This window comes from Macaca mulatta, chromosome 4 (genome assembly GCF_049350105.2).
Source record: "Macaca mulatta isolate MMU2019108-1 chromosome 4, T2T-MMU8v2.0, whole genome shotgun sequence".
In the NCBI taxonomy this organism is placed as follows: Eukaryota; Metazoa; Chordata; class Mammalia; order Primates; family Cercopithecidae; genus Macaca; species Macaca mulatta.
The window spans coordinates 112,952,962-112,967,449 of record NC_133409.1 but is presented as its reverse complement, the minus strand read 5'-3'; the positions used below and the strand labels follow the sequence as shown (position 1 = coordinate 112,967,449).

General features: G+C 35.7%; 1 protein-coding gene across 4 annotated transcripts in view; it reads left to right on the top strand.

Moving 5' to 3' along the window:
• KCNQ5 (potassium voltage-gated channel subfamily Q member 5) overlaps nt 1–14,488 on the top strand; it is a 567,770-nt gene that overhangs the window by 76,160 nt on the left and 477,122 nt on the right.

Sequence of the window (14,488 nt, the reverse complement as noted above, 5' to 3'; positions counted from 1 at the left end):
TGATGTGTCACAAGTAACTTTTTTCAAACCAGTAACATAGTGCAATAAAAATCTAAAGTTTAGAAATTACTTTTTAAACCTAAATTCTAGCAGATACAAAATTATTCCTAAAATAGCGACCCATTCACTCCACCATGATCCTATACACTTTCTTGAGGGGGAAAGCAACGGTGGCGCTGCAGCCAGTCCTCCAGCAACCTTACACAAGGCAGAGACCAAGCACTGGCACATTCCCAGCACAGGCTCTTTCATTCCATCATGGAGGCCAGGTGAAAGGCCCAGAATGGCTGAGCAAACCCATCCTTTGGCTAAGCCTCTGTGGAGGTTTTCTTTCTACCTTAATTGACCAGGTGAAAAAGAAGTATTAATATTATCTAGAATCATCAGATACCCTGTAATTTTAAGAGCAAATCATATAGTTTTCACTCTTCTGTCATGCGACTACATTGCTGTTTACTAAGTTCATTGTAGACATGCAACAGCAACAACAACAGCAACACAATTTCTAGATGGGACTTTAGTACCAGAGATAGGAGGGGAAATTTCTAGTAGCTTGAATTACTAAAATGACTCTCTGAGCGATTAATAAATTGTATTTTGGTGTACTTTGTATAGAAGGCTATTTGTTAAATACCAGCTCACAGTAAAAGGATGTTTAATTAAAGCTTCATATTCATGAAAATTTAACAAAATCAGCCAAATTGTTTTACTGTAGTTGTGCCACAGTTAACTGAAACTCACATAATGTTTAAGGCTTTTTACCCCAACTTCAGACCCTCTGAAATAAACTCTGCTTGGTTTAACCTCAAAAACACTGCTTTAGACAATTTTTTTAACTTCTGAAGAGCAAGAAGCAAATTTTATGGTATCAGTTTTGCAAATAAAATAAAGAATGAATAAAAAATTTGTTAATTTTGTAAATAGATAGTATTACAAATTCTATAGCTAAGAATTATTTTGTACTCCATGCATATGAAGAAAAGAAATAGAGATTTGTGGGGCCGGTTCTTTTTTTGACTTTTGTTTTGTTTTGTTTAGAGTTGGGGGTCTCATTCTGTTGCCCAGGCTGGAGTGCAGTGGCACTATCATGACTCACTGCCTCAAACTCCTGATCTCAAGCAATTCTCCCACCTCCACCGGGCCTGGCTAATTTATTTTTATTTTTAATTTTTTGAGACAGAGTCTCACTCTGTCACCAAGGCTGCAGTGCAATGCTGCGATCTCAGCTCACTGCAACCCCCACCTCTGGGGCTCAAGTGATCCTCCCAAGTAGCTTGGTGTGCACCATGACGCCTGGCTAATTTTTGTATTTTTTGAAGAGACAAGGTTTTGCCATGTTGCCCAGGCTGGTCTCCAGCTCCTGGGATCAAGCGATCCGCCAGCCTCGCCTCCCAAAGTGCTGGCATTACAGGTGTGAGTCACCATGCCCAGCTAATATTTTTTAATTTTTGTGGGATGGTTTTTGATGTATTTAAATAAACTCCATGTTACATCTTCATACATCATTATTAGAGAGAATGCTCAACTAAATTGTTACATTCTTTCCACAGCACAATAAAATTACAGAATAATTCAAAGCAAATACAAATTATTTTCTTAGCCCATCTTCTTAATTTGTAATGTTGTCCCAGAATACCCTTTCAGAATAAATTAACATTTACAAACAAATGAGTTTTCAATAAGGATACATTATGAGTGTGAGGCTGAGCAAAGATAAAATACTAACATTTATGTAGCAATGTGAAGGGCTGCTTAGATAACGGTAGGAACCAAATACACAATCACGAATTCATGTGGCTCGAGGGAAATAAATATGAGCATTCTTGAGTTATTGGCCAAGATCAAGGAAATACAAGTTTTTTTTTTTTTTTTTTTTTTCCTTAAGGAGTATGAAAAGGTTTAGGAAACAGGTAATTTTTTGCAAGTGATAAAAAAACTATTAAATGCCTGGAATGTTGGAATAAATCGCTATGATCGAAGTAGAGAAAGATGTGTTTTTAAGGAACAAAAGCTCCCTTTGTTTTGTTCCACTTTCTGTGGAAATGCTTTAAGACTTAGCCCTGAGGACTGTGAAGCATCAGATAAGTTGTGATGTTCTCCCACGTCCTCAGCATGTGACCCATTCACACAGAATATTCAGATACAAATATGGGTTCTAATTGCCAAGTAGTATACATTTCCCTAGACTTCGTTGCAGTTGATTAAAAGAAAAATGGCAACTTTACAGTATGATTTCACTTCATGAAGGTACACTTTTGGCAGATTCAGGTAAAAAGAAATCATTCATATTTATTATCATTCTGCGTGTTCAGCCTTTTTCCTTCCTTAGAATCAGTCTTGATTACTTTTAAGGGGACTTTACTAATCTTTATCTTCCTCTCCATCCTGCCATCACTGACCTGCCTCAATCCCTGTTCAACTCTCTCTTATTCAGTCTCCTATGTGGATTGTTCCCCTGCTTTCTGTCCTCTGCACAGCCACAAGGCAGTCTATTAAGGATGCATATCTGTTTCTGTCACCCTGCTGCTAGACCCCTGCAGTGGCTCCTCACAACTAGTCTATAGCAGACAAGCTTTTATTAGAGCAGACTATATTCCTTGTGGGCAAAAGTGGTGGTTGTTTGTCATTTACTCTGCCCTTGAGACTCTCAACTCCACTCCAGCAACTCTGAACTTCTTGCAGTGTCCTGCCCTTCCCAGCATCTTATGCTGCTCCTTAACGTTCATCCTCTTTGCTCTTACTCTAACTTCTTCTTTTAGACTCAGCTCCCATATCACCTCCTCCAGACATTGGTTGAATGACCTTTGTCAATGAGCCCACATCCTGGGCATATCTGAATTACTGCACTTCTATGTTTTTTGTGTGTGTGTGGTTTTTGTTTTTGTTTTTTGTTTTTTTTTTTTTTATAGTTAAGCGTCTACCTCCTCCAGTAAAGTGTTAATTTCTGAAGGATTGGAACAATGTCATATTAATCCAACAAAACCAGAAGGGCTGAAAATAGTTAGTTAAACCATTTCTTAAAAAATATTTTATTTGGCCAGAACCAAGGTACACAGACGTAAATTCCTGTAAAGAAGCACTTGCAAAGAACCCAGTTCAGTCTATAAAGCAGCAAGTTTAGGTGGTTTAGATGTATGTCAGTATTTTTAAGTATTCCTTCATATGGTCTGGTTTTTAAAAAACATTTTCTGTTAATCCAATTCTGTTTGTGATGTGTGCTTCAATTTTCAGCTAGATTGCAAGAATGTATATGGCCCTGCAAAGAAAGTAATTACCTAGGATGAATACAGTTGATATATTTGCTGTTCCTGTGAAATTTTAAAACTACTCATTCTAAGAGATTTTCTCTTAAAATAAGATTTTTAGAAAGGGAAAATTCATTAAATAGTTTACTTGTGGCTGCTTTTAAATACTAACATTTTGTGTGATAATTTGTGTGCCTTACAAATTTGGCAAACCATACTTTTCTATGAAAATAAAAATGAGTCCTAGCTTAGTTCTTTCTTAATACTGATAATTGCACCTAACATAGGTGTTAATTTTGTTTTGGAATTTTTAACAACAGTTTCTATTCTAGGGTTGAACTTCACATTTTCAGATATGATTTTATGATCAAAAATCAGGCTTTGGGGAAGGTCATTTCCTATTTTCCTCTCCTTTATGTATGTAATTATAAATCTTTAGAGAAATATTACTCCCTATGTTTATGGAGTAACAGTAAAATCATGTTAAATTCATTCTTTAAAATTGTTTTCTAAAACCTCTAAAAGCAAGCTGAAATATTTGCAGGTTTATTATTTAAATCTTTAAATAATACATTCACAATATGCATGCTCTTTTTGTCTTTATAAATTACTCTGGTTTTTTTCCCAATTTCTCAGAAATTATCCAGTGAGAATTCTGCAGGACTGCATGCAGAGGTACTCAGTAAGTTAATTTAGGCAACTGCAGTAATGGCTTTCTTTGCTTAGCACGATATATTAAATATTTTGCAAAAAATAAAATTACATGTAGAATGACATATGCCTATAGAAATTCTATAATTTGATGGGTTCCTTCCTAAGGAAAAGGGGATATTAATTATTATAAATGATAAAAAATTTACTTCCATTCATGTAAAATATAAAATTTCCTCTTTGCTTAGAATTACATTTTAAAATATGGAGTGTTACTATCTGATCTTTGTGTATCTTAATCCTATTGCAAATCTTTTGATTTGATGATACAGCAAAGAACATGCTATGTCTTTCCCTACCCCACTAAGTTTATTACATTTAAAAGATAATTATAATGCTATTGCATTAAATGTATAAGTTGTTTACAGAGAAAATGTTACCTTTGTAAATTTTATTATGCCCTCCTCAGTTCAGAAATGTGGAGGCACATCACTGACTACACAATAGCTTAGGCCCACTTTTCAAGTTATTTCTAATATGACTCTTTCATGGTGTCTTTGCTCCAAAAAAACTGAACTAGTCAGTGTTTCTCCAGTAATTTTTATTCTTTTCTGCCTCTCTGACTTTGCTCAATCTATTTTTCCACCTGGTATTCTTTCCTTGGTGTTCAGTCCAAATCCCAAACACATCATTCCCCTTAACCATATAGGGAGGTGGTGACATTCTCGCTACTTCCACCATGGGGCGTACTAAATAACTGCTTATTCACTTCAGTCTATATTGTCAAGTTGTGAGAACTGATATCCTGGATCATTAGAATTCACTGCGTGTCTGTCAGTTATCAATAGGCTAAACCGCAGAAAATAAAGCTAGAATATGTCTTTGTATTGAATCCATTTACTCTTTTCTCAATGTTTGACATGTATAAATAATACAGATATCCTTTGCCAAGATATAGATGTTAGAATTGTCTCTATAGACTAAAAGAAATGCAAGTTGCTTCTTTGTGGAAGCTTTGTGCTTTCTTAAAATAGGAAACTTTAAGTAGGTGCAGATTGACATGTTGAAGCATTTTGGTGTAACTATTCTTAAAAATGCCTAGAGCTTTTACTGTCCAAGTTTTTTTGCTTTTGTTTTTGTTTTTGGGGTTTTTTTTTGCTAAAACACAGCTAATAAGATAAATCAAAATTCATAAAATGTAATCTCTTCCCCTGTAGGATTTTGTGGTCCCTTTAAAAAATAAGATAGAGAAGAAAATTTCAAAGCAATTATCAGACCTAATTTTTAACACAAAAGAGCTGTCAGATTTTATACCCTTATTACTTTAATCTGGGAGGTAATTTGTTATATTGTTATAATGTTGACAGGCTCAAATTCCCTGAAATAAATTATCAAAATAAGAAATGTAGTATAAGATAGAAAAACCTATTCTTTTTGGTATTGCTTCTTACCAAAAAGAAATGAGGTTTTTGTGTGTGTATGTGTATGTGTGTGTGTGTGTGAACATTTAAACAAAAGAAAAAATAACAAACTATTAAAATGAAGTATTATGTTTGCATACATTGATTTTGCACTAAACATTGGACAAATCTTTGCTGCACGAAGAGCTGGTTAATTTATTTCGGAATTTTGATTAAATGAGGCAGCAAAAATCAGAAATATTAAGCACTATAAAAATCAAATTTGATTAAAATGTCACTTAAAGTACAGTTGTGTTTTTTCTTTTTATCATGAATTATTGAATGGATCAAAACAGAAGCATCTTATCTACCACTGTAAATTTAGCCATTATTATTTCTTATTTTATTAAAGCAGGAGCATTAACATGTTTTGAGTACAAATTCTGAAGTGGAAAGGATGTTTTCTGTAAGATGAGGGATTCTAATAAATTTAATATTTTATAAAATATCTTGTTACAATTAAAATTTAAAAGATTGCTTACTTTGCTCATGGCCCTGTGGTGGGTACTAAAGTATTTATTATGTGAATAATATGTTCATATATATGCATAATTTTATAACTGAAGAATCTGAGTCCATATGAGAATGTATATATTTACATATTTTTAATCAGCTTAAGAGTATCAATCTGTAACTATTTGTTTCTTATTATTCCCATGCTCAAATCACTTCTCGGTATTGGCTTAAGTGAATGACAAAATATTAACTACCTTAAGCGATAGGTTCTTTACCTTAGTCAGTTCCTAATATGGCAACCTAAATTGATATCATAGAGGCCTTGAAAGCATCAAGGTGCCTTTTACATACCTGAATGAAAACAAAAGCCTAATTTAACCAAAAAGGAGACTGTGACTACTGCAAACGTTCATAAAAAGAACAGAATAGTTTTCTATAGTAATCTACACCATCTGTAATTATAAAATGTCATCTTTATCTATTCCCTCTTGTCAAAAGAACAATACTTAGAACCACATGTAATAATTTTTCATGCTCATTCATATTCATAAACATGAAGACATGTATACTAACATAATCATTCTACCAGTATTTACTTTTACGGAAAATTTATTAACTTAATTGTTTCTTGGTTTTTATATCAGGGACAAAGATGTTTAGCTAACATGATCATACAAACTACGAGTGTGCATGTATGTGTGTACACCCATTTAGGCATGTGCACCAATCAAGGTTTTCAATTGGAAATTACAATTAGCTACTTCATAAATGCTTTTGGCTATGCATGCATATTCACAAAGTCACCCGCTTTTTAAAAGTATTGAACATTTTCATTACTAAATTGCAAATCTGGATTTTACGAATGTTGCCTATCCTACTGGAGACCAGTGTTGACTAATACTCTTCTAAATATCAAGGCAGAAAGCCCAAATTAATAATAGTATAATTAACATAAATCAGTATTAATTTGTATTGATAATAGGACTGTTCTGTATGTGATCATTGTGTCCTGTGTCCTCACCTACAGGCATTATCCTTATATGTGTGTACGTATATGTTTGTTTCAGAAATTTAAAAATAACGTTGTTATACTTTATATCTGGATTCAGTAGGGAATGAAACAAAGTTTATATTTGTTAATTGAAATGCATAATATTAAAAACTATCCAAAAAATGCCTTGAGAAAAATTATAGCCAAGATAAAATGCTTAAGTGTTCAATTTATTTCATGATCCTTGAATCTCCTGGAACTTAAATTATACATTAACCTGATAATAGTTAACTTAGGACAGAATGTGAACTAGATCCCAATTATAAATTATAAATTTTATGTGTACATGTTTAACCATTCATCAGACACAGAACTTTTTTTTTTTTTTTTTTTTTTTTTTTTGAGACAGTCTTACTCTGCCACCCAGGCTGGAGTGCAGTGGTACAATCGTAGCTCCCTGCAACCTCGAAATCTTAGGTTCAAAAGACCCTCCAACATCAGCCTTCTGAGTAGCTGGGACCACATGTGCCACCACAACCGGCTAATTTTTTTATTTTGCAGGCTGGTCTCAAACTCCTGGCTTCAAGCAGTCCTCCCACCTTGGCTTTCAAAGTGTTGGGATTACAGGCATGAGCCACTGCCTCAAGCCAGAATGTCTTGATGAAATCTGAATTAAAAAGATTTTGTTTCCACCAGCTATCCAGGGCAAAACAGAGGAGGAATACAGTAATCCTTGTTAGTAGCTCTCTTTACTCTTCCTAGATTTACTCTTTGATCTGTGCTTCTCAATAGTCTTTACTTTCTTAATCATACGACCTCCTACAATAAGGTTTTTGTTTTATTTGGGTTTTTGCCAATGTATTTGTTGATATTTAAATTTTAATTACAACAAAATGGCAAAACTTCATGAGTTTTATTATTTCAAATAATTTTTCACATGAAGACATATTTTATATGTATTAAGACATGAAATGAAAAGAGGGTGGAGAAATATTTGGAAAAATGTGATTATATGTATTAGGATGTGAAATGGAAAAGAGGGTGGAGAAAATTTTGGAAAAAAATTTTGAAGTATAAAAGGGAAACTTCTTTTAGATGTTCTTAAAGACATGAAATGACTTCAAAATTTACCCTATTGCAAAGAGAAGAAAAAGCTACATTTGAGCTTATTAAACATATAATTTTTGTCGCTGGGGGGGGACAGGGTCTCACTCTATTGCCCAGGCTAGAGTGCACTGCTGCAGTCCACGCCTCACTGCAACCTCTGCCTCATGGGCTCAAGCAACCCTCCCACATCAGCCTCCTGACTAGCTGGGACTATAAGCCCACACCACCCTGCCCAGCTAATTTTTGTATTTTTTGTAGAGACAGGGTCTGGCCATGTTGCCCCGCCTGGTCTCCTGAGCTCAAGTGATCCACTTCCCCTGGCCTTCTGAAGTGCTGGAATTATAAAAGTGAGCCACTGCACCCAGCCCACAAATATTTTTTTTTCAAACTTTTCCCTAGGTTGAAAAACAAATGAAAATGACGATAGGTATAAGTACTCTTTTGGCACAAGTACTCCTCAGGAAGCATTCAGGTTCCTACCATGATATTTTGGAAGAGAAAGATCACAATTCTCTAAGAATTTGCAAATATAATATATATAGTTTTTATTAAGTTCCTTCTACTTTTTGACAAATTCCAAAATAATCTAACTATAATGTTGACCAGTTTTGTTGAACTCCTATCCTCAAGTGATCCACCCACCTTGGCCTTGCAAAGGTCCTGAGATTACAAGCATGAGCCACCATGCCCAGTGATCAGTTTTCCTTCCTTTTAAGATTCTCTAAAAAATGAAACATGCATAGAAAATAGAGCCACTTTCTTAATAACACTTGGTTTGAAGTAGAAATTAGTCTCAAAGTATGCTTTTATTGCCTTGTTTTTAGGACATTTATTTCAATCCATACAAAACATCCAAATAATTTGGTCTTGGAATCCCATTCATTAGTAAACTAAAGGACCATCCAAAAAAATAACAATCTGGGGTTACACTTGATCCTTGGAGAGTAAATGATTCTAGAAATATAAGTTCTGTCATTCTCTTTTCTCCTATAACATACATAACACTCTGATGGCGGTTTTATGGCCCCAACAGAGATTTGGCCCAGAAAAGACATGCTTAAACTGAGGGTATACCCAGCTAAGTCAAAATGAATTGTGAAATCACTAGAAATGGCTACAACTTCTCGTCATGTTCTGCAAATTGTTTCAAGATGTTTTCTATAAACTTTCACTACTTTTGCTTTTTTTTTTCTTTCGTTTAAAAAATATTCACTCAGAACATACCATGTGCTAGCCACTAGATCTTAAGTGCCAAGTCACTGGTGAGCATAACAGACATTCTTCCTGTACTACAGAGATTACCCTCTGGTGGAGAAAACAGTAAGAATCAAATAACTATACAAGTAAATACACCCATTATTCAAAAAATATGTATTGAGTGCTCCCCATATTGTGAATCTATACTAGATTTGTGGAATATAGTACCTGAACCCATGAATCTTACATTCTGGTGCACAAATTAAACAGTAAGCAAATAAACAAATAAGTAAATACTATATGGCGGGTGGTGCTATGAAGAAAAATAAAGCTGTATAAGGGCATAGAAAATTTGAGGGGTTGGGATAACATGTTTAGAGAGGAATGGAGTGAGTGAGGGAAAGAATAGTAACAGATAAGGTCAATGAGATAGGAAAAGGCCTGGTCTTCTACATGGCAAGCAGTGCTTGTTATTACAAATGGCAAAAGTGCATTGTAACAAATACAAGATGTTAAGAGAATGGATAACTGGGAGCCTACCACCCAAGGGAATCAGGGAAAGTTTCTATTAAGAACTGAATTGTGTCCCCCCCAAAATTCAAAATTTATTTAACTCTCAATGTAACAATCAGAAATCAATTAAGCTGGCACTGGTAAGTTCTTAACCTTCAGTAATTACTTTGAATGTAAATGGATTAAATTATCCAATCAAAAGGCATAGAATGGATGAATGGATTAAAAAAATTTAAAAAGCAAAACAAAACAAGACCCAACTGTATGCTGCCTGCAAGAGACTAATTTCACCTTAAAATACACTCAGACTGAAAGTGCAGGAATGGGATAAATTACTATATTTCCGTGGAAATAAAAAGAGAAGAGGGGTAGTTATACTTATTTCAGACAAAATGGACTTTTGGTCAAAAACTGCAAAAAGGTACAAAGGAGGTTATTATGTGGTGATAAAAGGATCAGTTGATTAAGAGAATATAGCAATTGTAAATACATATGCATCCAACATTGGAGCATCTAAATGTATAAAGCAGACATGAAGAGATTTGAAGAGAAACGTAGACTGCAACAAAATAATAGTGGGGGACATCAATACCCCACTTTTAGCATTGGACATATCATTCAGACATAAAATCAATAAAGAAACATTGGACTTGAATTACACTTTGGGCCAAATGGACCTAACAGATATATACAGAACTTTCTACCCAATAGCAACAGAATATACATTCTTCTGAAGTATACACAGAAAATTCTGCAGAATAGATAGTAGTTAGGCCACAAAACAAGATCAAAATTAAGATCCAAATCATATTGAATATATTTTCTGACCATAGTAATAGAAAACTAGAAATCAATAACAGGAAGAATCATGGAAAATTAGCAAATATGTGGAAATTAATTCCCCATGTGACTGTATTTGGAAATAGGGACTTTCAAGAAGTAACTAAGGTAAACTTAGGTTATAAGAGTGGGGCCTTAATCCAATAGGACTAGTGTCCTCTTTGTCAGAAGAAGAGACATTAAGAATAAATGTACACAGAGAAAAGACCATGTGAGGACACAGCAAGAAGTAGGCATTTACAAACCAAACAGAGAGGCCTCAGGAGAAACCAACCCTGCCAACACCATGATCTTGGACTTCCAGCCTCCAGAACTGTGAGAAAATAAATTTCTGTTGTTTAAGCTACCTAGTCTGTGGCATTTTGTTATGGCAGCAATAGCAGACTGATAAAAAAAAAAAGAGTTGGCCGGGCGTGGTGGCTCAAGCCTGTAATCCCAGCACTTTGGGAGGCCGAGACGGGCGGATCACGAGGTCAGGAGATGGAGAGACGATCCCGGCTAACACGGTGAAACCCCGTCTCTACTAAAAAATACAAAAAAAATAGCCGGGCGAGGTGGCGGGCACCTGTAGTCCCAGCTACTCGGGAGGCTGAGGCAGGAGAATGGTGTAAACCCGGGAGGCGGAGCTTGCATTCAGCTGAGATCCGGCCACTGCACTCCAGCCTGGGTGACAGAGCAAGACTCCGTCTCAAAAAAAAAAAAAAAAAAAAGGAGTTAACCCCTTGAAAAGAAGCATAAAGGAAAAACATGTGCAAAGCACTTGGTGCATTTGAGAATCTGAAAGAAAGCCGAAGCTAGAGATGACACATGAGAGTGGTGCCTGGAGAGATGAGAGAGGTAGAGGGAAGCCAAATCATACAAGGTCTGGCGTACTCTGTGAAGGATTTTTGCTTTTATTCTAAAGGGCTGACATGATTTGATCTGCGTTTTTAAACATCATCTGACTGTGGAGAATTGGAGTAGGGAAAGTATAGGTGCAGGGAGACCTATCCAAAGGTCCCAGATGATAAAGTATGCTAAATTTGGGATGGTGACAGTGGAGTTGGAGAGAAGCAGATTGATCTTTAAGAATGAAGTTGATAGGACAAGGATTACTTCTACATTTCTGGGTTTTTCAGATGGAAGGAAGTTGGTTCCATTTTAGAAGTGGAAAACATTGGACTCATAATTTTATCCCCAACTTGACAGTTCCATTCTGGCCATGCTGAATTTGAGATGCTTCTGAAACATCCAAGTGAAGAATCAGTCAGTGAATGAATCTGGAGCTCAGAGAACAGATGGACTGGAAATATAAACTTGGGGGTCAAAAGCATATGTATAGTGATCAAAATATGCTACAGTTTCAGTTCTCTGTAGACAGGGATTTTATCTGTTTTGTTCACTGGTGTATCTCAAATGCATGGAACAGTGCTGGTATACAGGAGGTACTGAATACATGTTTGTTTTAGAAATGAATGAATGATGGATAGATTACCTAGGAAAGAGTTTGACATAAAAAGAGAAACAGATCTACAATAAAACCCTGGGGAACACCTACATTTATAGACTTGGAAGAAGGGAATGAGCTTACAAAGAAATAGCAAAGGAATAGTCACAGAGAAATTCATAGAGTCCCAGGTTTAAGAAGCCAGTGAAGAAGGCGCTTCAAGAAAGAAAGAGAATATATCCTCTGAAGTGAGTAGCATAGAGCAGCAAGCCTAGCATACGAATGAACACTTCTGAATCCTAAAAGCAAGACCAGCTTTAAAATACTCTAATCTGTTTGTCACTGTTGTCAATCTTTGAATCTAATAAGATTTAATTTATTTTGTGTAATATTTACTTCAGGTAATAGCCGCTTGGAACTACCTTTGAAAGCACATCTGACACATTCTCAGCATGGGTGGATATACGACATCATCATTCTTTGTATTAAATTATGACCATAATGACAATTGGGAAAAAATGTAAGCAACTAATAGAACACCAATAGGTTTTCTTGAAAAGCTCACTTGGAGAATCTTCTCTGGATGAAAGCTCAATAATTTTTTGCTTTACTACTTCCTCCTGTTACTTCACTCTGTACTCCCATATACTTCTGCATAAGAAAAACTTTATTAATTTCATGCATAACCACATAATGAATCATAATTAAGATTCAGAGGAGCAATAAAACAATTTTATACTACCACCTGTATATACCTTCTAAAAATAGATGTTTATTAGTTACTTAGTTTTGGTCAGTATTCCCTTGGAAGATAATCTACCTGGGAACAATAGGGAAGTTAATCTCCTGTTTGCTGCATTCCCAAACCCAAAACTGTGCTTGACATATTGTAGGTGCTCAGTAATATGTACATAATAAATAAATGAATACATGCTTAAAGTCGCATGGCAGGAGGTAGATATAAAAATGTTGGTTGGGTTTGCAGTTTAGTCAGAGATGCAGTTCCTAATATCAAGTTACGCATTTGAAATCCAGGCAAACATCTTGACTTGCTAACATCTCTAGCTGCCTTTTAAGCCCCAGCCCCATTTCGGATGTTTCCATGTTAAAGTCAAACAGGCTTTTTGAACTCTAGGTGTCCCAAGCATGATTCTTTCCTTTTCTTCCTGCACCACCCTTCCCCAGCCGAAGAAAACCCCTTCGCCTCTTCAAGGCTTTTCTTATCTTTGAGAGAAGCATCATCCTCAACCTGTTCATCTGAGTTATAAAAATTTTCTACCTTCATCAGAAGTCCAGCCAATCACCAAATTCTATTAATTCGACTTCTACAATTTCTTTCATATCCACCTTCCAAATCATCTTCGTTCATAGAATGACTTGCATTTTCCCAGCAGTTGCAGTGACCTCCTAGGAATTCTGGTGCCTCTAGCCTCTCTCTTCTTCATTCAGTATTCCATATTGTCAGCCAAGATTTGCTAAAAGAAGCAATTGATACAAATCCTCATTAACCAACAAGAGAACATGAGCGAAGTTCCTTTTCTGCCTCTATTCTAGGCTTAAGGAATACGTGCTTGAAGCCCACAGAGGGTTCTTTGTCTTATAGAGGGGCATAGAGACTAGATAGGCTTATGTCCCTGCCCTTCTCAGACTTCTCCTTCACAGTAGAGTAAAACTTAACCGCTTAAGATGATATTCCCAGACCTTTAAGTGCAGACTCTCTTGCCTTTCTAGCTTCATCCCATATCATTTCCAAAACCCTAAACACAGTCTACCTGGATCCTGTATTGTGTCGAGAGAGTTATGCACTTCCATCCTGAGTTATGCCTTTTCATCTCATTTCCCTAACTGGAATGAGTTTCCCTTTCCCCTACACACAAGATAAAATGCCATTCATTCTTCGAATCTCAGCTCAAACGTTAGCTCACCTATGTGTCCTTACCCATTACACAGACTTCATTTATTTCTCTGTAAGAACAAAGACAACCGCTGTGGAGCAGATTCTGAGCAACACAGAAACATATGTTCCTAGTGAGTCCATTTATTGTTGAAGGCCTCTTATTACTAAGTCTTAATCTCTACCTAATTCACTATTTTCAGTATTAAGTTCATATCAACTACTATGTTTGTAAGAATTTCCTAGGTTCCATAGTTTATGCTCTCTAAAGCATTACTCATCATTGTGCAATGCTGCAATAGCTGCTGTGTTCTTTATGTGTAAAGTTCTTGTCTCTGATCTGTAGCAATGGAGGAGCTTTTCAGAACCCCTTTGGTAGAAAGGCTCATGCCATCTTTGGAGTTAAAGATGGAAATGGATCCTCTACTAAACTGAAAAAAAAAAAAAAGTAAAAGCCTTTATAACACATCCCATGCAATATTGTTAAATATTTTGTTTTTCCTTCGCTCTCTGATATGGCTCAGGAACAGTTGCTTGTATAATTGATGCTTAATATTGTGTGGGTTACAAAAGGACATGAAAATATCTTTTTATCATGAGTATAGATAGTTACCTTGGGTATTGTTTGATAGCTAAAGTGCTTTCTCTGATGACCATCCAACTCAGTTTAATTGTCAGCTGATACATGTTAGAACTCCTTCATATACT